This window comes from Triticum urartu, chromosome 3A, assembly GCF_056163025.1.
Source record: "Triticum urartu cultivar PI428250 chromosome 3A, HENAU_Tu73, whole genome shotgun sequence".
Lineage (NCBI taxonomy): Eukaryota > Viridiplantae > Streptophyta > Magnoliopsida > Poales > Poaceae > Triticum > Triticum urartu.
The window spans coordinates 502,758,273-502,783,978 of NC_141875.1; positions in this window are offsets into that span (position 1 = coordinate 502,758,273).

Sequence of the window (25,706 nt, forward strand, 5' to 3'; positions counted from 1 at the left end):
TCACGAAGAGCTTGGGAATCGTTTATGTTATCCCTTGCATATTGTAGTTCATCACGAAGTTCCAGTAACTTGGTGATAGTGACTAGAGAATTCTGTCAATCACTATCTTATCTGGAAGATTAACTCCCACTTGATTCAAGTGATTGTAGTACTCAGACATTCTGAGCACATGCTCACTAGCTGAGCTATTCTGCTCCATCTTGTAGGCAAAGTGCTTGTCAAAGGTCTCATACCTTTCGACATGGGCATGAGTCTGAAATACTAATTTCAACTCTTGGAACATCTGATATGCTCTGTGGCATTCAAAACGTCTTTGAAGCTTTGATTCTAAGCCGTAAAGCATGGTGCACTAAACTATCAAGTAGTCATCATATCGAGCTCGCCAAACGTTCATAACGTCCGCATCTACTCCTGCAATCGGTGTGTCACCTAGCGGGGCATCAAAGACATAATTATTCTGTGCGGCAATGAGGATAATCCTCAGATCACAGATCCAATCGGCATCATTGCTACTAACATCTTTCAACTTAGTTTTACTATCAGGACTAAGTTCATGATAAATTAAAGTTCAATTAATCATATTACTTAAGAACTCCCACTTAGATAGACATCCCTCTAGTCATCTAAATGATCACGTGATCCAAATCAACTAAACCATGTCCTATCATCACGTGAGATGGAGTAGTTTTCAATGGTGAACATCAGTATGTTGATCATATCTACTATATGATTCACGCTCGACCTTTCAGTCTCAGTGTTCCAAGGCCATATCTGCATATGCTAGGCTCGTCAAGTTTAACCCGAGTATTCTACGTGTGCAAAACTGTCTTACACCCGTTGTAGATGAACGTTGAGCTTATCACACTCGATCATCATGTGGTGTCTCGGCACGACGATCTTTGGCAATGGTGCATACTCAGGGAGAACACTTGTACCTTGAAATTTAGTGAGAGATCATCTTATAATGCTACTGCCGAACTAAGCAAAAATAAGATGTATAAAAGATAAACATCACATGCAATCCAAATATGTCACATGATATGGCCATCATCAACTTGTGCTTTTGATCTCCATCTGCAAAGTACTGTCATGATCTCTATTGTTACCGACATGACACCATGATCTCCATCATCTTGATCTTTTATCAACGTGTCGTCACATGGCCATCTCACCAGCTATTGCTTTTGCAACTATTGCTATCGCATAGCGATAAAGTAAAGCAATTACATGGCACTTGCATCTTATGCAATAAAGAGACAACCATAAGGCTTCTGCCAGTTGCCGATATCTTCAACAAAACATGATCATCTCATACAACAACTTATATCACGTTTTGACCATATCACATCACAACAAGCCCTGCAAAAACAAGTTAAATGTCCTCTACTTTGTTGTTGCAAGTTTTACGTGGCTGCTACGGGCTGAGCAAGAACCGTTCTTACCTACGTATCAAAACCACAACGATATTTCGTCAAGTATGTGATGTTTTAACCTTCACAAGGACCGGGCGTAGCCACACTCGATTCAACTAAAGTTGGAGAAACTAACACCCACCATCCACCTGTGTGCAAAGCACGTCGGTAGAACCAGTCTCACGTAAGCGTACGCGTAATGTCGGTCCGGGCCGCTTCATCCAACAATACCGCCGAACCAAAGTATGACATGCTGGTAAGCAGTATGACCTGTATCGCCCACAACTCACTTGTGTTCTACTCATGCATATAACATCTATGCATAAACCTGGCTCGGATGCCACTGTTGGGGAACGTAGTAATTTCAAAAAAATTCCTACGCACACGCAAGATCATGGTGATGCATAGCAACGAGAGGGAAGAGTATCGTCCACGTACCCTCGTAGACCATAAGCGGAAGCGTTATGAGAACGCGATTGATGTAGTCGAACGTCTTCACGATCTGACCGATCCAAGTACCGAACGCACGACACCAACGAGTTCAGCACACGTTCAGCTCAATGACGTCCCACGAACTCCGATCCAGCAGAGCTTCACGGGAGAGTTCCGTCAGCACGACGGCGTGATGACGGTGATGATGTTGCTACCGACGCAGGGCTTCACCTAAGCACCGCTATGATATGATCGAGCTGGATTATGGTGGAGGGGGGCACCGCACACGGCTAAGGGATCAATGATCAACTTGTGTGTTCTAGGGTGCCCCATGCCCCCGTATATAAAGGAGCAAGGGGGAGGCCGGCCAGCCCACCTAGGGCACGCCAGGAGGAGGAGTCCTCCTCCTAGTAGGAGTAGGACTCCGCTTTCCTACTCCTACTAGGAGGAGGAAAGGAAGGGGGAAGGGAAGAAGGAAGGAGAGGGAGGAAAGGAGGAAAGGGGGCCCGGCCCCCTAGTCCAATTCGGTTTGGGCTAGGGGGGCCGCGTGCCCTGCCTCCTATCTTCCACCACTTGGCCCATGAGCCCAATACTTCTTCCCCGTATTCCCGTAACTCCCCGGTACTCCGAAAAATAACCGAATCACTCGGAACCTTTCCGATGTCCGAATATAGTCATACAATATATCGATCTTTACGTCTCGACCATTTAGAGACTCCTCGTCATGTCCCCGATCTCATCTGGGACTCCGAACTACCTTCGGTACATCAAATCACATAAACTCATAATACCCATCGTCACCGAACATTAAGCGTGCGGACCCTACGGGTTCGAGAACTATGTAGACATGACCGAGACACGTGTCCAGTCAATAACCAATAGAGGAACCTGGATGTTCATATTGGCTCCTACATATTCTACGAAGATCTTTATCGGTCAAACTACAAGACAACATGCGTTGTTCCCTTTGTCATCGGTATGTTACTTACCCGAGATTCGATCATCGGTATCTCAATACCTAGTTAAATCTCGTTACCAGCAAGTCTCTTTTCTCGTCCCCGTAATGCATCATCCCGGAACTAACTCATTAGTTGCATTGCTTGCAAGGCTTATAGTGATGTGCATTACCGAGAGGGCCCAGAGATAACTCTCCGACAATCGGAGTGAAAAACCATAATCTCGATCTATGCCAACTCAACAAGTACCATCGAAGACACCTGTAGAGCACCTTTATAATCACCTAGTTACATTGTGACATTTGGTAGCACACAAAGTGTTCCTCCGGTATTCGGGAGTTGCATAATCTCATAGTCAGAGGAACATGTATAAGTCATGAAGAAAGCGGCAGCAACAAACTAAACGCTCATCGTGCTAAGCTAATGGAATGGGTCAAGTCAATCACATCATTCTCTAATGATGTGATCCCGTTAATCAAATGACAACTCATATATATGGCTAGGAAACTTAACCATCTTTGATTCAACGAGCTAGGTAAGTAGAGGCATGCTAGTGACACTTTTTTTGTCTATGTATTCACACATGTACTAAGTTTGCGGTTAATACAATTCTAGCATGAATAATAAACATTTATCATGATATAAGGAAATAAATAATAACTTTATTATTGCCTCTAGGGCATAGTTCCTTCAGTATTTGGATTTGAAGGAGCGTTTCTGGTGGACGGGTATGAAGAAGGACATTGCCGGGTATGTAGCCGTATGTGATGTATGTCAAAGAGTGAAGGCAGAACATCAGAAGCCAGCAGGATTACTGCAGCCTATGCTGATACCCGAATGGAAGTGGGATAAGCTTGGCATGGATTTTATCATCAGATTACCCAGGACCCGATCGGGATATGATTCTATTTGGGTAGTAGTGGATCGCTTGACCAAAGTGGCTCACTTTATCCCAGTGAAAACCACCTATACCAGTGCGAAGTTGGCCAAGATATACATGACCAGGATCGTGTGTCTGCATGGAGTTCCGAGGATTATTGTATCAGATAGAGGAACACAGTTTACTTCAAAGTTTTGGCACCAGCTGCACCAGACTCTGGGCACCAGGCTAGAGTTCAGTACAACTTTTCATCCGCAGACAGATGGACAGACCGAGAGTGTCAATCAGATTCTGGAAGACATGTTGAGAGCTTGTGCGCTTGACTATGGATCTAGTTGGGATGATAATTTTCCCTACGCAGAGTTCTCTTACAACAACAGTTATCAAGCTAGTCTAAAGATGGCGCCCTTCAAAGCTTTGTATGGAAGGAGGTGCAGGATGCCGTTGATGTGGGATGAAGTTGGAGACCGCCAGTTGTTTGGACCAGATTTGATCAAAGATTCAGAAGAGAAGGTTAAGTTGATTCGAGACAGACTGAAGATAGCCCAGTCCATGAAGAAAAGTTATGCAGACTCAAAATGCAAGGAGGTAGTCTACGAAATCGGAAATAGAGCATTTTTATGTTTTGGTATTTTTATGTTTTTATTTTATTTTCTAGGATGTTTTCGGCAAAATCTGTTTTTGAAAAAATGTCAAACCGACCTAACGGGCCGTAACCGACCCGGACTCCCCGCCGCCCAGGCTTTATAAGCCGCCCCCTGCCCCGCCGCCCACCCCGGCGCCAACCCACCCCGCTGCCAAACCCTAGTCGTCGCCCCGCTCACGCCGCCACCGCGAGCTGCCGCCGCCGCACCGCCGACCGGCGCCGCCGTCGCTGGAGTCTTGCCGGAGTTGCCATGGTTTTTTTGGTTTTTAGGTAAACCCTAGATCTAGATCTAGATCCCGTTTTTTTAGTTTCCCCGGTTTATTTTATTATATCGGTTTTTTGTCGGTTCGTTTATTCAGCGGACGTTCTTCCATACATACGTTTTAACGAACGTTGTTCATCGGTTAGGTTCAGACAGCGAACGTTCATTCGTTAGTCATTTCTTTTTATTTTATTTTCGGCCAGGGACCTATCTATGATTATTTTTATCGCAGATTAGCCCCTGATCTTCAAACGCTGGCCTTTTCTTAACTGTTTGTCCAAATCCAGTGAAACCAACGCCAAAATCTTCGTCTAGAAAGCCTCTTTCTGTTTAATCAACTTGAACAAGGTTTTGACAATTTTAAAATTTGGTTTCAAGTAGATTTGTTTTTGAAGTTCTTTTGACCGTGGTTTCAGTTCCGTAGCTCCAATTCGATTGATTCTTTTTGCAGATCGAATCTCTTCAGTTGAGTTTTCAGATTCAATCTTCTTATTCGATATTTACCCGTGCATCGATGCTTGAGTGCTTATGTATGCTATTGTTTGTTTGCGATAGAATTCTCGATGTGCGCAGCATGCTACTACAAGTCACTAGGTTTTGCGGATCATCAGCAAGGCAAGTAACACTTTGATCATATCCCTTTTACCCAGTTTTTATGCATTAGTTCAACCCTCAAACATTGCATGAGTAGGATCTCTTAACTTGTGGGTTTGGGAAGTAGATGACGAGGTAGAACCTATTACCCTTTTTATTATCAAACCTTGGGAGTTACTTCTATGTTATGCTACTTATTGCCATGCTATGCTCCTAGACGTGGTTTGGGTTTGAGAGTATCCATGACAGATGTGAGATTATTAATTAAAGGTTTACTTAAGGTGGCTACTTAAACACACATCTGGGTTGATTGGTTGCGGGCACCTGGGGATATACCAGTGCTGTCCTTTTTGGTTCGCCACGCAGGCTCAAAGGGATCATAAGATTATTCATGCTGGAAAATTTCGTGTGCAGCCACAAGCTATTATGGGCTCTAGCATAGTTGAGTAAGTTGTGGGAAACCTTTCCATGATGGGCTAGCAGAAGTAGGGGATTGTAGGTGTACTAGCCTATCTATCGGTTAAGGGGACCTCTTCGGAAAGACTGTGTCTCGGTTATTTGTTTCTCAAACACCATGCAGTGCGAGAAATACAACGGAGGAGATCGAGTCTTGTGGGGAAAAGTGCGCAAACCTCTGCAGAGTGTACAAACTAATCATGGTTAGCCGTGTCCCCGGTTATGGACATCTTGAGTATCTAGTTCTTGGATTATCATGTGGATCTCATCACTCTAAATTAACTTTTAGGATGTTAATAACTTTTAATTGGGATTGAGATGGGGATTTATCATTCTCAATGTTTTTCTACCAACCATGATAGTTATATAAAATATATTCCTTTGTTGTAGGGAAAAAATTGGCTTTTCGCAAAAACATTATAACCATAGAGCCTCCACCAGCCATATATGCATGTAGTGATAGCATTTACTTGTTCTTTGCTCTACTGTGTTATCTTGCTAGCATATTCCATGTGCTGACCCGTTTTCGGGCTGCAACATATCATGTTGTAGACTTTTCAAGCGAAGAGTAAGGTGCGCTAGGTCGTTTTTCGTGCACTCCGCTATGCCGTTGGAGTTGATGGACTCACTTTATACTCCAAGCCTTTCGCTGTTATCTTATTTAGATGGCCTTAAGCCATATTTATTGTAATAAGTTCTCTTTTGAGACATTCGATGTAATAAGTGTGTGATTGCTACTCTGTTATAAATCCTTCAAGTACTGCGTGTGTCGGCATTACCGATCCAGGGATGACACTTATGCACAGAGATTTGACCGTTTGAGGTCGGATCGCTACAAGTTAAGGAGGAATGTGTAGTCATCTTGGAGTAGTAGTATTTATAACCGCGTAGTAATACGCTCCTAAGTGAGAAACCGTTTAGGTTTTGATCGGTGTGAACAGGTTTGCAATTTGGAATGTGACGGGACGCATGCTCAAAATTTACTGATGGTTATAAGTGCGACACTATTCCCAAAAGGCGTAACATGGGCACGTACGCCTTCTCGGCCGCGTACGTGGCGTTTGCACCATAGGGTGCACCACAATAGGCAATGTCAGCACACGTCTTGTTCCAACAACCATGCGCGCTCGTTATTACCATCGCGCATGCTTCTTTTAATTAGAATGGATGTGCCCTTCTAGCGCACACACGTTGATCTATCTAACTGTTTCAGTTTGTTGTGGCTAATCGCAAACAGTTAATCCATGTGAAGTGTATGCCATCAATCGCAGACACTTTCATCTGGCCTACCTGTTTCTGTTGTGTTGCCTAATCGCAAATAGTTAATCCTTCTGAAGCGTATGTCCTCAATCACAAACACCTTGATCTGGCTGACCGTTTCTTTTGTGTTTCCTAATCACAAATAGTTAATCTGAGTGAACCGTATGCTGTATATCACACACAACTTCATCTCCCTGCCCTTTTATTTTGTGTTGCCTAATCACAAACAGTTCATCCGAGTGAACCATATGCTCTATATCGCACACGCCTTCATTAGGCTGCCCGTTTCTTTTCTTCCATCTCATCGCAAACAGTTCATTGACTGAACCATATGCCCTGGATCGCACTCGCAACTAAAATCTGAACCGTGTTTGATGCATCCTCCATCGCAAATGTTTTGCACCTTTTTTGATGGTTTTCATACACCCTCGTTTGCGATTATTGCATCGCACACAGTTTCTCGAAGGGTCTCTGATCATAGTGTCGCATTAGCAGCATCCTGCAGTAGTGACACTCCTATTGTTCTATCTTGACACTAGATTTTTTTGACAGCAATAAGAGGCAACCGATATTGTTTCGTCCCCAAAGGTGGCACGTTCCCTACCGAAAACACCAGGCTTGTTGTGAGAAGCTCTGGTTTGTGAGAAGCTTATACCCAAACCTGCCCCAAATGGGACAAATTTTTTACCACAACATGTTGATGCCGCTCCATGATACCATGCCAAGTTTCATGAATTTTAGTCGAGTTTTGGATTACTAGAATTTAAAAACCGGGTATCTCAATGTTTTGCCGGCAATCAACAGTGCCCTTGTGTTTGAAATTCATTCCCATTTCTTGGATGGGACCTAAGCATGCACCCAAGGACACATATTTGATTTTTCAACCAATTTACATGCACTGGAGCATGTGCATGTATTTCAAATTTGAATTATGCACATAAAATGCCTAGAAAAATCAGTTAATGTATAAAAATGTCCAAACAAACCCCGAAAAAATCCAAAACTTAACACACCACTCCTGCTGTTCTATGTTGACACTAGAAATTTTTTGACAGCAATAAGAGGCAACGGAAATTGTTTCGTCCCCAAAGGTGGCACGTTCCCTACCGAAACCACCAGGCTTGTTGTGAGAAGCTCTGGTTTGTGAGTAGTTTATACCCAAACCTGCCCCAAGTGGGACAAATTTTTTACCATGACATGTTGATGCCGGTCAATGATACCATGCCAAGTTTCATGAATTTCAGACGAGTTTTGGATTTACTAGAATATGAAAACCAGTTATCTCAACATTTTGCCGGCAATCAACAGTGCCCTGGTGTTTGAAATTCATTCCCATTTCTTGGATGAGACCTAAGCATTCACCCAAGGACATATATTTGATTTTTCAACCAATTTATATGCAGTAGAGCATGTGCATGTATTTCAAATTTGAATTATGCACATAAAATGCCTAGAAAACCCAGTAATGTATAACAATGTCCAAATGAACCCCCAAAAATTCCAAAACTTTACACACCACTCCTATTGTTCTATGTTGACACTAGAAATATTTTCAAAGCAATAAGAGGTAACGGATATCGTTTCGTCCCCAAAGGTGGCACGTTCCCTACTGAAACCACCAGGCTTGTTGTGAGAAGCTTATACCCAAACCTGCCCCAAATGGGACAAAATTTTTACCACGACATGTTGATGCCGCTCCATGATACCATGCCAAGTTTCATGAATTTCAGACGAGTTTTAGATTTACTAGAATTTAAAAACGAGGTATCTCAATGTTTTGCCGGCAATCAACAGTGCTCTGGTGTTTGAAATTCATTCCCATTTCTTGGATGGGACCTAAACATGCACCCAAGGACACATAATTGATTTTTCAACCAATTTATATGCACTGGAGCATGTGCATGTATTTCGAATTTGAATTATGCACATAAAATGCCTAGAAAACCCAGTTATAAATGTCCAAACGAACCCTAAAAAATTCCAAAACTAAAGACACCACTCCTGTTGTTCTATGTTGACACTAGAATTTTTTTGAAAGCAATAAGAGGCAACGGATATCGTTTCATCCCCAAAGGTGCCGTGGTGTTTGAAATTCATCCCCATTTCTTGCATGGGACATAAGCATAAACCCATGGACATAAGCAGATAAAAGGTCTAGCAATTCAAACACCGTCCATTGCCGCTGTGACCCCATTATGTAATTCAAATCAAGATGGAATATCAAGTAGATCCCACACAGTTTATTATCACCAACCGTGTGAGATGCAGTACAAAATATCCTGGAGCACCGTCGGTCTATAGTATGCCTATGGCTTACGCGAGAAGGTGCATCGGCTACAGTCCACAGTATTACTGCCTCATAATCTTGAAAATATCTACCACCTGGAAGGTTTTAATGTTTGATAGCACACGATTAGTATGTGCGGGCCGTGTGTGATGTATGATACTCCCACTCTGCTTCAGTCCCTTGATTCAAATTTTTAGTAGCCCTGGCATTTTACTCCCGCTTCTGCATCCCTCGCAATCTCAAAAATATCTGCTCGCCCTTGATCCAAATTTTCAGTAGCCACGCCTAGTAAAATTTTCAGTTCCCGCCGTATTTCCTCAAACACATCCTTGCCCGCCTCCACACACACCACACACTCCCCAAAACCTCCGCTCACACAAACACACACCGCCTCCGAAATTCTGTTGGTAGGTCGCCGCCATCGTCGGCGCCTCCATCCTCAACCTCTGCCTGTGTGCCGGGGAGCTCGAGGAGCCAATGGCCAAAAACAGGTTTATCGCCGCCTTTCGCCCGACGCCGGTGAGGTGGCCGCCGAGGTGTCCCGGTCATCCTCCGCGGGCTTGATTCGTCGTCACCGGTCCCCCGATCCGCCTGCCATCGTGCCCCTACACCAGTTCGAGGACTTCCCCGTCCTCCCTCGGACCCGGCAGTCGACAAGGTCCTACCTCGGGGTCCGACAGCGGCGGTGGGGACGTCGGTCGCCGAGATTACAGATTGGGAGGCTGATACCCGTCGGTGGCTCGGTAGCTTCCACACGGCAGAGTTCGCGGCCATGGAGTACGACTGCTGGCAGGTCCGCTACCAGGGCGCGGCGGCTAGGCTCAATTTCCCCTTCGGCACACGTTCGGTTGACCTCGTTCCACCGGATCCAAGGGTGGTGAGCTCGGCTATGGCGCGAGAGGACCGCGAGTTGTGGGAGCGCCCCGAGGCCGAGGCCGTCGACGAGGCCTACATACAAGAGCTCCGCTGGCAGCACTTGTAGCTCGAGGAGGTGGAGCGGGCAATCTTTGCCGGCGCGGAGGGCAGCGAGGTTATTGCGCTCTCCTCCGATGACGAGGTCGAAAGTGGCGAGGACGGCGGCGCGGAGGGCGATGAGGTTATCGTGCTCTCCTCCGATGTTATTGCGTTCTCCTTCGATGATGAGGTCGAAGGCGGCGGCACGGATGGCGTCGAGGTGGGCCCCGAGGACGAGGAGATCGACATCCACGAGTGGAGGAGTGCCTTCCCCAACGACCCCGACGACGGCACCAGCCCGGACCCGGCTCGCCGCACATTGTACATGACGAGGAAGGATTGGCTCGACCTCTACTTCGACTGAAAGTAGTTTAGCTTAGTTTAAATTTATGTTTTATGTTCGGTTATGCAAAACTATCTATGTTTATGTTTGAATGCATGCTACTTTCGGTTGAACCTACTTTGAACTTGATCAAATTGAAGTTTACAACCTTAAGTTTAGGGGATCGACTAGAAAAGGCCAAAAATTGCTGGAGTATATATATATATATCCACTAAGGGTTTTAGTCCTTTAACTTTTTAAGGATCGGCTAGAGATGGCCTTATGACTTGTTTATTTCAGTTCTTCACAATGTGATGCTCTATATGTGCAACTATTTGCCATGCAGTTCAATTTCGTCAATAACAATTTCAACAATACCACTATGAATTACGATATTTGGTTGTTGTTAAGGATATTGCAGTTAACATGCCTTTTCATTTTTTAACAATAACCAGTGTACTTTAGACCTGCACAATACTAGTTTGAATGACTATTTGCTTGTTTTTAAATATTATGCCTGATGCAGTTAACACACCTTTGCACTTCTTGTTTTGCTTAACTAGCGTGCTTAAGCCTGCACACTGAAGCTATCATTTGTAGATTATCCTGTCTACCATGGGTATATTTGGTTGATGTTTAGCTTGTTGTGCTTAACATGCCTTTATATGTACTCATGCAGGACAATATTGAGAACAATGTTGTTTTCCATCGAGGTTAGTTTCATTGCATTGCTTATATGTACTCACTGTTCGGGGTATTGGTAGCTGGTACCATATAGCCCGGGGCTGATAAGGGATTAATCATAGAGTCGGACATTTCACTGAATATATCTATAACCCATTTACAAGTAGGTTAACTAGGGCCATATTTAATATATCCGAGGCTAAATAGCAACATGCATTGTACTAAATGACTAAATATGCATCCCAGGGCACATAGCAACAAGGAAGAGTGTTACCTTAATATTGTGATGATGTCTAGATATACATGTAATAAAATCTTATATAATGGGATGGAGGGAGTGTTGTACTACATCATTTTTCAGTTGTTGTTCAGCTTCTAATATTAACTTTGTGCTTTTAGGTACATATATCATTGCCAAAGACCCACACTTCGACCCTTTCCGCGTATGGGGCAATGAGATATTCATGAACCAACATGAAGTGAGGAAACCGATAAAGATTGTTATTAAAATGGGTGAAAAGATGTCAATCGAACTATTTGTTTACACTTTATGCAAGACAACAGTGAACTGCAGGATGGTAAGTAAGAACCCTGTAGCCTTCTTTTTACTGCCCGTAATTGGCAGCCGGGCATCACAAGGGGTTGGACTAGAGTCCTGCATGCCTTCTGCATCCAGGAGAGCACAATAGGGCCATTCCACTTCACCTTGTTCAGCAACCGGAATGTCTGTCGCCTCTTTCTTTACCATCTGTAATAGTACAAGTATAGAACCCTGGTTCATCATTCACTATTTGGTGATTATGTAATTCTTAAACATATGTACATGCTAATCTAATAATGCATTGGTTGTTTGAACCTGAGGGATATGAATAAAGCTATAGCCTACTTTCAAGTTTAAATTAGGTACAATTTTAAATAGCAGCAATTAAATTAGGGCAAAATTACGGTGTGTAGGTCATCATGGCGCACACGGTTAATAAAGCACATCGTGTGCGATATACATCATAGTCCGACATGGTTCACGGAGAGGAAACATGTGTAACAATGCACACAGTTGCCGTTTGCAAAGCGTGTGTGATGTCAGACACTATCACATACACTGCGTGAAAACTAAATTTGTGTGATTGTCTACCTACCGTACATGGTTTATAATCTTGAACTGTTTGTGCCAGGCATCGTCAAACTCATGTGCCTGGAATCTTCCTGGAAAGCTCCCGTGCCTGGAATCTTCCTGGTTTTAGGTAAAACCACAAAACTCCGACTGCGATGGCAATGCGAGCACAAATGAGTAGCAGGGATGAAGCGTTTGTAATATTTGAGATATAGGGACAACTGTATGCATCAAGGCTCCCTATCCCCGACGGTTTCTGGGTCGTGTCGGAAGGACCCTCCTATCACCGTCACTCACTAGGCGATGGTTCAAATGATGTCACGGAAAGGGGTTAAAAACAGTTTGTATAGCATCGACGTGTACCAGTGCTCTCTGTCAAGAGTGCGGCCGCAGCCACCATGCGCGTGCTAACAAGGTGCATGAGCACGGCCGCAATCTGCGACCGGGTGGCCAAGGCAGCCCAAACGGCCGCTGTGGCTTCTTAGGTGGCGGGAGCAACATCTGCCTCGGGGATAGCAACTGGCGAGAGCAGCATAGCAGCTGTCCGTTCCGCAGCGGCGGCCTTAGCCCTAATGGAGGCCGCTCACGCCCAACTCATGGTGGTCACTGCACAAATCGAATGAAGCTTCTTCGACAACGGTAGGCAACCCATGGCCAAAGAGTTGGCAATCGTCGAGAGCTCCGAGCAGCCGTTCGTTCCTCTGCCACATACCTTGCCACGACGGAGCCCGTCGAAGCCCAGATCGCGGCCGCCCACGCCTAGCTCGTGGCCGCCTTTTCCAAAGAGATGGCGGACACGGATGGCGAGATGCTTGCCGAGTATGGTGCGATGGATGCCATGGAGCCCCTTCCCTAGGAGACCGTCGGGCGTGAACTAGGCATGGAGGAGGCGGCGGAGATCGACGAGCACCAGCTGTAGTAGTACTCTTTGTTTTGTTTAATTAAGAGCGCCGATATTTAAATTGTTAGAGTAATGTTTAGGTCAGCTAGCTTTGTTTAATTGCTGAACTTGCTTGATTAAGAAGTGTGGGTGTGCTGAAGTCTCCTTTGTATACCCAAATTATGCAATGACGTGGACGAGCACTTTAACTAAGGAAATTCGAACCAAAATTTTGACATTCAAACTCATCACACACGGGTTAAGCTATCTGAATCAATTGTGATGTTCACATATCGTACACAGTTCTGAATAAGGGACTATGTCTGATGGCACTTTGCGCGCCACTTTTTTTGCTGAACCAATTCAAAATTTTCGGCTTCCGCAGAAATATCGGCCTCGCCTATCCAGGTAGGTAATCCACACCTGACTCCCATCCTCCTCCTCCTTCCACCTCCCACATGCCCTGACCGCTGGCGTGACACCTTCCACCCAAATCACCGGCCCCTCCACCAAATAAGCGCCGCCCTAAGCCATGGTGCATGCAATATAGCCAGGAGCTTAATGAGCATTTGGCAGCGGAGAAGCAAATCACGGCCGCACGTGCCAATGAGGTCACGAGGGCTGCCATTCGTGCTGATCCCCAGATCTTGGAGGAGCACCTTGCCATTTGCTAGCTATGCCAGTTAAGCATGCTCGGTTTACCCGTTGCATGTGCTGCTCCTGCTTTTTCTTAACAAATTCTAGTGAATTGTGCTATCTAATTTTACCATGCAATCTGTTGCTCTAGTGTATATGTTCTATATGTCGTGCAGTATGGTGCTCACTTATTAACTGTTTGGTAAATTAGTTGTCATCTTCAGTTAACTATTTGGTTCAATTCTTCAAATGTGATGTTCAATTCTTCAGGCTGCAATTTTGTATTGTTTTCCATGTGAGAAATAAATCAAATTTATCTTTACAAAATACATGAGAAACGAATACAGTTGCTACATTTCCAAGTTGTCAAGCATGCTTGGTTTGGTTAACTGTCTGATCTTCTAGTATGTTATACATTGTGCAATGTGGTACTTAGTTAACGTTTGGTTCATTTGTTGTGGTGTTTAGTTAACTGTTCGGTTTAATTCTGCAATGTGATGTTCAATAGTCGTGGATGCATTCTGTTATTGTATACAATGTGAGAAGTAAATAAAATTTTGCTGTACTAAATACATGAGAAACAAATACAATTGCTATATTTCCAAGTTGTTAAGCATGCTTGGTTTGGTTAACTGTCTGATCTTCTATTAGGAGTGTGTTATATTGTGCAATGTGGTGCTCAGTGAACGTTTGGTTCATTTCTTGTGGTGTTTAGTTAACTATTTGGTTCAATTCTGCGATGCAATGTTCAATTGTTGTGGGTGCATTCTATTATTATATACCATGTGAGGAATCAATTGAATCTGGCTGTACTAAATACATGAGAAACAAATACAATTACCATATTTCCAAGTTGTTGAGCATTCTTGGTTTGGTTAACTGTTTGATCTTCTATTAGGAGTATGTTATATTGTGCAATGTGGTGCTCGGTTAATGTTTGGTTCATTTGTTGTGGTGCTCAGTTAACTGCTTGGTTCAATTCTTCAATGCAATATCAAATTGGCGTGGGTAGAATTTTGTATTGTTGCGCATGTGAGGAATAAATCGAATTTTCTAGCACTTAATACATGAGAAACATATACAAGTGCTATATTTCCTAGTTCTTAATCATGCTTGGTTTGGATAAATGGGTTTTCCATGTGGCTTGAATTAATCTGATGAATCTGCAATGTGCTTATTTTTCATCAATATATTTTACTGATAGCATGCGAACCCTCACTTAACCTGATGACTAACTACCTTATATATGTTGCAGGAAAACAATGGGAAGCACTAAGGTTTACAAACGAGGTTAGCACATGCATGGTCCATTGTCTAATAGCACATTATTGTGCAATTGCGGGAACCATTCTAATATTTATGTTTTTAACAATTTGGTCTTGCACATGTAGGTCCTGCTATTAGAGGTTTTGACCCACTGTTCGACCCTTTTTGCATATGGGGAAATGAGTTGTCCATGATTATCAATCAAGTCAAGAAACTTACAAAGATTGTTAGGATAAAGAAATTAGCGACAAAAAACAACAAGATCTTTGTCTGCACAATGAAGAAGACATCAGTTCACTACAAGATGGTACTAACTATTATACCTTGTCTATTTTTATTCCTTTGCCCCATTTCCGATATAGAGAAGATATTTATGCACATCCTTGTTTTCAGGCCTTTCGAAAGCAGTTCACTGATGATTACCCATCAAACCACCTCTATGATCAGGAGGCGAGGAAGGTTTTCATACAACACTCACGGTTCAATATTGAAGTGTTCCTGAAGAGGACGAAGGATGGACGGTCAATCATCCACAAGCACTAGCCTAAAGTTGCAAAGACCTTAAACATCAATGAAGGCTCAATATCTGCCGTCCGCTTCAGCAGTTTTCCAGATGAGATGCATATGTCTATGTACCGTCTATGATGCTAATTTCGAAAGGTTCTAGATGTTGCGTGTGAAACTTGGTGTTGGTGCACTTGTGTAATGGGGTAGCTGAGTGCTGAAGTTATATGATGTTGTACTCTGATGTATTTCAATTATGAAATCCTGCTTCCTTAATATGGAAATGAAATATATTGTGTGCTTAATATGAGGTGTCAATTAGATTAATAAATGGATCCTTAATAATGGGGAAATTAGCCTGCTAATTGGGTTTTTCTATTGCAAACGGTTATTGAGAAAACACCATGGGCGATGACCTCAGGAAACACACACAGTTTCCAGGAATAAACCGTGTTGGATCAAAGAACAATCACACATGAAATCATCTTGAAAACTGTTTGCGTTACGCCACCTTGCGCAAATATTTACCACATAGAAACTGTGTGTGATGGACAACCTTTGCCACATAGTTTCTTCTACGCACCGTGTGTGATGCATTCAAAAACGCAAATGATAAAATTGTTAATATCGTGTGCAATGGCAACGCTATCACAAACGATTTAACATGTGTGATGTACCTGCGAACGGAAACGTTTTCCTTGCAGCGACTGTGTGGGATATATATACGAACGGAAACGTTTAGCAGGGACTGACTGTGTGGGATGTACTTACGACTGGAAACAATTTCGCCTGTATAATTGTATTTTTAGCACTACTGTACGTATAATCGTATTTGATCGCTTGCCGGTCGCACACAACCTCATTTTGCCGAGCGTGTGTGCCAGGAGGGCATATCTCCGACGGTTTTCTGGGTTGTGTGGGAAGGACCCCCCTATTGGAGTCACTCACTAGGCGACGGTTCAGAACGCTGTCACAAAAAGGGGTTAAAACTGTTTGTATAGCACTTCGCCATACCAGTGAGAGGCTGTGCTTTCGATCTTTCGTTTGAGGGATCATTCGAGGGTGATTCGCGGGATTGTCAACAGTTCGAGGGACTCCAAGAACAATCTACGCCGACTCATCTACTTTCACTGCACTCCGGAGGCAGTAACGATCATTGATTCAAACCCTATATGCATCTTCATATTGTTCCTAGGTGATCTTAGGGCGAATTTTTTCGTTTTCTACTATGTTTCATAACAGCGTCCATCAACCTGCGTTCAACTCCAAGACTCCACTGTGCCACATCATCGAGACCCGCTGTCTTCGATGTGGTAGATACAACACCGCTCCACCTATTGGCTGAAGGAAATATACCTAGAGGCAATAATAAAGTTGTTATTTATACCTTATATCATGATAAATGTTTATTATTCATGCTAGAATTGTATTAACCGGAAATTTGATACATGTTGGATACATAGACAAAACACCGTGTCCCTAGTAAGCCTCTACTAGACTAGCTCGTTGATCAAAGATGGTTAAGTTTCCTAACCATAGACATGTGTTGTCGTTTGAGGAATGGGATCACATCATTAGGAGAATGATGTGATGGACAAGAACCATATGTTAGCTTAGCATATTGATTGTTCAGTTTTATTGCTATTGCTTTCTTCATGTCATATACATATTCCTTTGACTATGAGATTATGCAACCCCTGGATACCGGAGGAATACCTTGTGTGCTATCAAACGTCACAACATAACTGGGTGATTATAAAGATGCTCTACAGGTATCTCCGAAGGTGTTTGTTGGGTTGGCGTAGATCAAGATTAGGATTTGTCACTCCGAGTATCGGAGAGGTATCTTTGGGCCCTCTCAGTAATACACATCATAAGCTTGCAAGCAAATGACTAAGGAGTTAGTCATGAGGTGATGTATTATGGAATGAGTAAAGAGAGTTGCCGGTAACAATATTGAACTAGGTATGAAGATACCGACGATCGAAACTCGGGCAAGTAACATACCGATGAACAAAGGGAATTACGTATGTTGTCATAAGGTTCGACCGATAAAGATCTTCGTAGAATATGTAGGAGCCAATATGGGCATCCAGGTTCCACTATTGGTTATTGACTGGAGAGGTGTCTCGGTCATGTCTACATAGTTCTCGAACCCGTAGGGTCCGCACGCTTAACGTTCGTTGACGATATAGTACTGTATGAGTTATGTATGTTGGTGACCGAATGTTGTTCGGAGTCCAGGATGAGACACAGACATAGCGAGGAGCTTCGGAATGGTCCGGAGGTAAAGATTGACATATAGGATGATATGGTTCGGCAAAGGGGTGAAGCCCACGAGGCTTTAGGTCGGTATAAAAGGAGTTTTGTGGAGGCCGGGGGGCAAACGCCGAAGTCCCTAGCATCTAGGCCAGACGCCAAGGAGAGTGGCGTTTGGTCCTGGAAGTCCGAGAAAGACTCTTCCTTGCGGACAAAACTGTCTTTGAGGAGGCTTTTACTCAAAATTTCGACCCCATGGCTCAACATATAAATAGAGGGTCAGGGCTAGCACCTGGAACACATCAAGAAACACCAAGCCATGGGCCGGCAACCCCGTCCCTCTAGTTTATCCCCCGTCATAGTTTTCATTGTGCTTGGCGAAGCCCTGCGGAGATTGTTCTTCACAAACACCGTCACCACGCCGTCGTGTTGTCGGAAATCATCTATTACTTTGACCCTCTTGCTGGATCATGAAGGCGAGGACGTCATTGAGCTGAACGTGTGCTGAACACGGAGGTGCCGTACTTTCGTTACTTTATCGGGACGGATCATGAAGGTGTACGACTACATCAACCGCGTTGATAAACGCTTCCGCTTTGCGATCTTCAAGGGTATGAAGATGCTCTCCCCCTCTCGTTGCTATGCATCTCCTAGATAGATCTTTATGTAGGGTGGAACCCTAGATGGCCGATCTTTCACGAAAGGAGCGGATCCCGCGAAGAACATGAAGAACACGTGGGGAAACACAAGGGGAAACACGAGAGAATCACTCAAACCAACCAGAATGATCACACATGTGCTAGATCCTCAAAACACAAAGAGAGATACACAATCCAAAGTCAACAAAGGACGATCCAAGAGGTAACTAGTTCTTCTCCGTGAGGAGGTCTTGATGGTCTTCTCCGTGAGGAGGCCTTGAATCCAACGTGGATCTTCTCCGTAGAGGGGCCGCGGTCTCTCTCATGGAGTAGATCCGATGTGGATGAGCGAGGCTCTATCTCTAATATGAGCTATCACAACGCTAACCATAACTAGAAGGAGGTGGAGGAGTATATATAGTTCTAGCCCACGAAGGGGTAAGTGAGTGGGGGGATACATGGGCCCTTGGCCTGTTCACTGTGCGCAGACAGGCACCGAATGTCCGGGCTGGGGGCCGGATGTCCGGCGGCTCATGAGGAGCCGAATGTCCGGGCCTCGGGCCGGATTTCTAGGCTGGAGTGGCCGATTCTTCTTCTCTCTGGATAGCGTGCGCCAGATTTCCGGGCAGGCGCCGGATGTCCGGCCCGTCGCGGGGTGCCGGATGTCCGGGGGTCAGCTGGATGTTCGGCCGCTGTAGAGTCGCCCGGCGTCCGTCTCTCTCTGGTCTTCTTCTGGTTGGTGGCGCCGGATGTCCGGGTTCCTGCCGGATGTCCGACAGCTGTAGCTCCACGGCGAACTCCACTTGAGGCACTTCACACTCTGCTTCCATGTGGACTTGGTGTGTGTCTCGAGCATCTCCATGGTCGTCTCCTTGGTTCCTAAGCACGCGTAGTGTCTTTGCATTAGGTAGCAACCATGTCTCGCATGAATGGAAAGCGGAAGCATCTAGGAGCGGGTTCACCTTGTGTCCAATGGCGAATGGTTGAGGTCTCATCGTATGTCCACTTGGGGTTTGGGGAGTAGTCGTAGTGTACATGGGGATGATCGTGTGATGCTCCGCATCATCTCCCCTCCCTTGGAAAGATCCGACATCGGATCAAAAACCTCATCACCATGGAAGCAGTTGTCGTGGACAGACTTGTAGTTGGATGGATTGGAAGACATGGTGCAATCCAAGTACTCGAGGGTGTCGCTGGAGTGGTATACATGCAAAAAGAGCAAAAACAAACGACACTCGGAAATACAATGGTTAGCACACACAAAGTGTCCATCATGTAATAAGGAGTCCGTGCAACAAGATTGTTCGTGACAAAGCGCATGAAGCTTATCAAGATGATATGGAATGATATGCAAAGTGTTCATGGGAGCAAAAGCATTCATTGTGCACACAAATGTGTTTTGAATATGATCAATGTAACCACGGTGCAAAATGATGTCATAATGGGATGGTGTATCAAAAGCATGAACATGGTAATTGGTGCTCAATGTGAGTATGTGATCATGAAATTGATGATGGGCAATATGATCATGATGTATAAATATGCCATCAAGGAAGATCACAACAAATTTGCCAAGAAAGTGCGCAAGCTCATATATCATGGATGACATAGAAATACAAGATGCAACAAGGCAATCATAAGGTGAGTCAATCCATGCATAAGATGCAAATTTGTCATGTGTATGATATGTCCATCGAGCATGACATGTGTGAGCACAATCAACAAATATGGAGGTGTACGAGTACCAATGCTCGATGTTGTGGCATGGGTGGAGGTTCGAAGGTGCATCCAATAAGTCCGAGCGCTCCTCAATTTGAAGTTCCATAGAGCCAATCTCCAATGTCGCTCCTCCGTTGGCGAGATGTATCATGTAGACAACAAGAAGGAGACAACAATGAAAGAGTGACCCATCCAATATGCGTATTTGAGGATGGCTCAAAGGGAAGGAGGTCACCTTTAGTAGTTTCTCGAAAATGTTGGTGTCACGCATCATGTACACCTTCACATAACCAATATGTTCCATGATAGCACCACCTTGTGAATCCTTCAAAATGAAATAACATGGCAAACACTCGAAAAAACAAATGAGGTTAGCGGAGGTGCAAAACCTATTATTCGCGTGGTAAGATACCCAACAAGTGTATGCATCATGCTCATCATAAGAAAGGACAAGGGAGCATTTCATAGTATGGAGGCATATGATGCGAGAGAAACCTAATACAATAGGCTCAATCAAATAAGCATGCATCACAAATAATATGTCCAAATCTCCATGATCAATAAGCATAGCAAGTTGGCATTCAATACAAGGGTATATGAGAGATGGCACTAATGGAGACATGAGACAATGATCAAGATAAATCATGTGAGAGGAAAGATCATATATGTCATCAACCCAAGAAAGTGAGTAATAGTGGAACATGGGTGATGCGACAAAGCAAGCCATCATAGTGATCAAGTGGTGCAAGCTAGTAGTGCGAAGATGCAACGTACTAGAGGTAATCATGTCAAGCATGTCATGTGTGCGAATAGTGGTCACGGATAATGCACATGACATATCACAAGCATGAAAGCAAGATATGAGAAATGTATCATCATAGTATTGGCAAGAAGTCCTATGTAAATAGCAATGGAACATCATGATTCTCCCAACACAAGAATCAACAATAGCATGAGGCACATGATAAACATGGCAATAGCAACAAGGATCTCCACCAAGCATGAAAATACACATAGGAGTAGCATGACAGAGAATCATGGGTAGATGCAAGCAAGGGTCACAATTGCATGGCAAAATCATAGAAAGAGGCATAGCATGCAAAGTGAACACGAGAAAATGGGCATAACATAACAAGTGATATATAGCCCAAAGCCATGTGAGAGCCAAGTAAAATGAATGCGCGAAGTCATTGCGCGAAGAGAATGGTGGTAAGGATAGTCCACGGGATCCCAAGTCATCTTTGCTCTCTAGAGCTTGTTTCGTCAACTCTTGGGATTGAGATGTTGACGAGTATACGTGAGTACCTACACAAAACAAAGACAAAGGGAAAATTGTGTGTGCATGGTATATGTACACATCATCCATCATGATGCGCACGTGCGTGTGTTTGTTAGCACAAAATATCCAATGCTCAAATAGATGAGATGCGTGATAATAGAAACATGTCATCCATCATGAGAGGTTTGTTATTTTGCATAGCATAATGGAGACTCAAATTGTGTACTGCATCATGATAAATTTGTAGAGCATTGTTATTCATGGAATGCATATGGTGCAGGCAATTATGGGAATCATGCAAAGTATGGAATGCATCAAAATCTCCTAATATGTATGAGGAAACTATGGGGGTCTCCTCATGAGAATTAGTGGAAACATCACATGGAGAATTTTGACAACATTCAAAACAAAGCATATTCAGAACAATGTGATCATGGCATGTCATAGTAGATGAATTGCGCAAATCATGTAAAGGAAGCATAGCAATATCATCACAAGAAAAAGAAAAGCCAATGACCATCATCTCGTCATCTATGCCATAAGTGCAAATGGGATTTATTTTAATGGGGCATGCATAGCTACTATGTTGAGATTGAAACGATGCAATATGGGATATCTCACTCGTAGCATATGACAAGGTTAAAGGGTTGTCGAACATGATGTGACCAAAAGAATTTTCACATGATATCTTATGGAGCATAGCATCACAACTAGGCAACTCAACATGCTCATCATCATATTCATCATAAATTGGTAAGTCATGACATGAAGAAGTCACACTAGCATGAAGCATGGGAATAGGTGGATCAACATCATGCAAGCAATCATTAGTGAGATTGTCCACTAGTGGGACAAGATAAGCACCATCACCTACATTACCTTTGGAGCATCGCTAATGTGTTGTAGGTGAGGTGTCGAAGACAAAGTCGTGGTCATCTTCATCTTGATGGAACCATGTGGGTGGTGCATCTTCTTCCACCATGGCCATCGTCGTCGTTGGAGGTATGGACTCATCGAGGATAGGCGTGTCGTCATGTAGGAGACCTAGCACCAAAGAAGAAAACACACTCGGAGTAGAGGTTAAGTCATTAGAAATCATAGTGGCCTTACATGCCGTGTCAACTACCTCACTCATTAAGTGTTGTGGCTCACTCACTCCCGGTATGATGCTCTCATTCATATGGTTGGTGGAGTCACTCAAATGGATCTCAACCTCACATATGATGTGTGGCATGATCTCATGTGTGGGGCTAGTGGTGGTCACACTCATCCTCTCATAGGAAATTCACTCAATGTCATATATGGTGGAGTCATTCATCTCACTCATAGGTTGGTGGCTCTCCTCACATGGCAATTGGGGCATCTCGTGATATGTAGGTGTCGGAGAGATGTAGGTGCAAATGTCTCCATGCTCAATCATGTCGTAGTCGTAGCTGTGGATGAAGGCCGAAGATGTCACATCATCACTCTCCTCTAAGACCACAGATAATGTCTCATGTGCGGTCGCGTAGCTTGACTCGGAGTATGAGTCCAATATGGGTGCCGTCTTCATGTTGTTGAAGAGGTTCGTGCTCGTCGCCGTGGTCGAAAGGGATGGCCCTAGCTCGACTGTCTTGTCACCGTCTTGTTGTTGGAGGCCCATATGATGTGGCACCTCGTAGCTCGTCTCCATGACCGAAGGGAATGTCCCATGCTCGGCCATCTTCCTTGAGGGGCTTCCGAAGATGGAAGTACCGCCCTCGCTAGTAGGTGGTCGCCTCGTTGTTAAAGTTGTCGATGTAGGCGAACTCATGGGAAGTAGGCGAATATGCCATACACCCAAAGGCGAAGATGCCTTGATAGCACTTGGCGAAGATGCCGAAGTGGTTGTTGTAGCCGTAGCTCCGTCTTGGTGGTTCTCGTCTCGCGGTCTTCTCTTATGCTCATGAAGGTTGGCCTTGGTGTGAAGTAGGGCTTGTTGGGACTTGTGCATTTATGGTTGGTGAGCATCATCATGATAATGTTGGCGTTGTCGCACTTGAGCTCATAGTATATGTCATTCATCATCGTCGTGCACATGTTGCTTAGAGGTGACTTGCCCTTCATGACGAGGTGGATCACGAACGTGATGGTGGTCTCCATGGAGATGTGGACGTGGATGACTTGCAGTTGCATCATTTTTGTGCTCCGAAGACTTGTGACTTGAATGTCGCCGCCTTGAGGATGATGAAGGGGAAGAATGGTTGATCAAAAAGGTCCGAATCTCCTCCATCCTTGCATCTTGCTCCTCCTTTTGTGCGGAAAGCTTGTTGTCGATGTAGTCCCTTTTCCTTGCTTCGGAGTGACAAATGTTGATGGAGAGGTTCTCGATGCGCTCTCACAATCTTGATTGTGCGCCTTACATTTGTCGTTGTAGATCGAAGATTGACGCTTTGGTGATGTAGTTGTTCATGCCGTCGTTGTTGTGGAAGACTGGAGATGAAATGCCTTGCCTATCCATCACAATACTCGAGCAAATATGAGTGAAGAAAGAGAAGAACTATACCAAACGTACCTTGACCAATGTTGAGAGGATGGATCAATAATCACTCAATGATGTAACAAGGAAATAGCACAATTGGTATCAATTCTTGTCGGTTTCTCACACCTACACAAATAAGGCTTATGGTGGAGCTCGGTGAGGATAGTGGCACGAAAATTTGATGCAAAATGTTGGCAAGAGTCAATAATGTTGAAAGAGATTCAGAAATTCGCAAGTGAAACAAGTAGACCAATAGCAATATGTGGCACACGGAAACACACACACGAATAGATAAATGAGGTCATGTAACCAAGGAATGAGCACAAAATGTGGAATCCACGGAAAACACTCGTGTTGCACAACTCAAGAGAGACGCTAGCACGATTGCTCAATAGGCGGATACGAGACTTGTGCACAAGCTATAAGATGCGAAATGGATAAACTTTCTATCCCAAGCATGCTATGTATGTATGGTTCCCGGTGTTTCTCACAATATGATCCAAGATGATCGGATATGACAATCTTATGCAATGTGGTATGATGCTATGGCACTTTCTTACAAGGTCTTTGTTCACTCTTTTTCTTTGCTTAAAAGCTTATTCTTGTTTTTTTGTATGGCCACAATGTGAAATGCACAAACCAAGATAACAATTGTATATATGCGGGAACAAACTTGTGGCACAAGAGATGATATGATGATACCAATATGATATGGTATGTATGTAATGGAAGGTGTAGACCTCTAATGTGCACAAGTAATGTTGCCAGCAATACTCAAAGGCTAGTCTTGATAGGCAAGTGATGCAAAATGGGCTAGGGGTTATCAATACAATGTTAAGGGAATATACAATGGAGGGATACCACGATACCAAGATGATATGGAGGTTACCGTCGACGGTTTCTCGTTTGTAAGCCACATGCGGATGATGGTGAAGTGGTCAATGTCGATGACGACCTCGTGGCAATGATGAGTGGCAGTGATCTTGATGGAGATACCAAGATGATGGAGACTCGTCCCTAAGTAGCCGAAACACCTTAGGAAACGGATAAAGACCACGAACTCAAATTCTCAAATGGCAAATGTCAAATGGTGTTAGCGGGAATGCAGTGGTGGTTGCGGAAATGCAATGGTGGGTTTTGAGACGCAATGCAGAAGTCGAGGGTAAGGTGGTGGACTATACACATTGTCGGAGTTGGAAGCACGGTCCCTAAGTAGCCGAAACACCTTAGGAGACACAACTCACAACACAAACAAAATTGGGTTAAGTTGGGATGGCGGAAGTGTATGGTGGGCAAGCCTATGCGGAAGTTATGGTGGTGGTTAATGAACAAGCAACTGTCCCTAAGTAGCCTAAACACCTTAGGAGACTCGAATCACAACTCCAACAACCACTAATGCTATGGGGAACAAATTGGGTTAGGTTGCAGAAGTCGGTGGTGGTTATGCGGATGATATGGTGGAAGCCCTAGGCAAAGATGCCAAAGTTCCAAACATTTCATGGACTCAAATCGTGATGGTAGTATTTTTGTGGGAAGGGGGATGTCAAGAACTTCAAAACGAGCTAAAGAACGTCAAAAACGGTCTCCGGATGAATTAGTTATGGTCAAAACGGTGAAACACCGAAGGCTGAAATGCTAGGGGCCGGATATCCGGGACCTGATGTCTAGAACACTGCACGAAAATGCGCTCCAGGAGCCGGATGTCCGGGCCACGGGCCGGATGTCCGGGGGGCAGATGTCCAGGGCTACGGGCCGGATGTTCGGGCTCC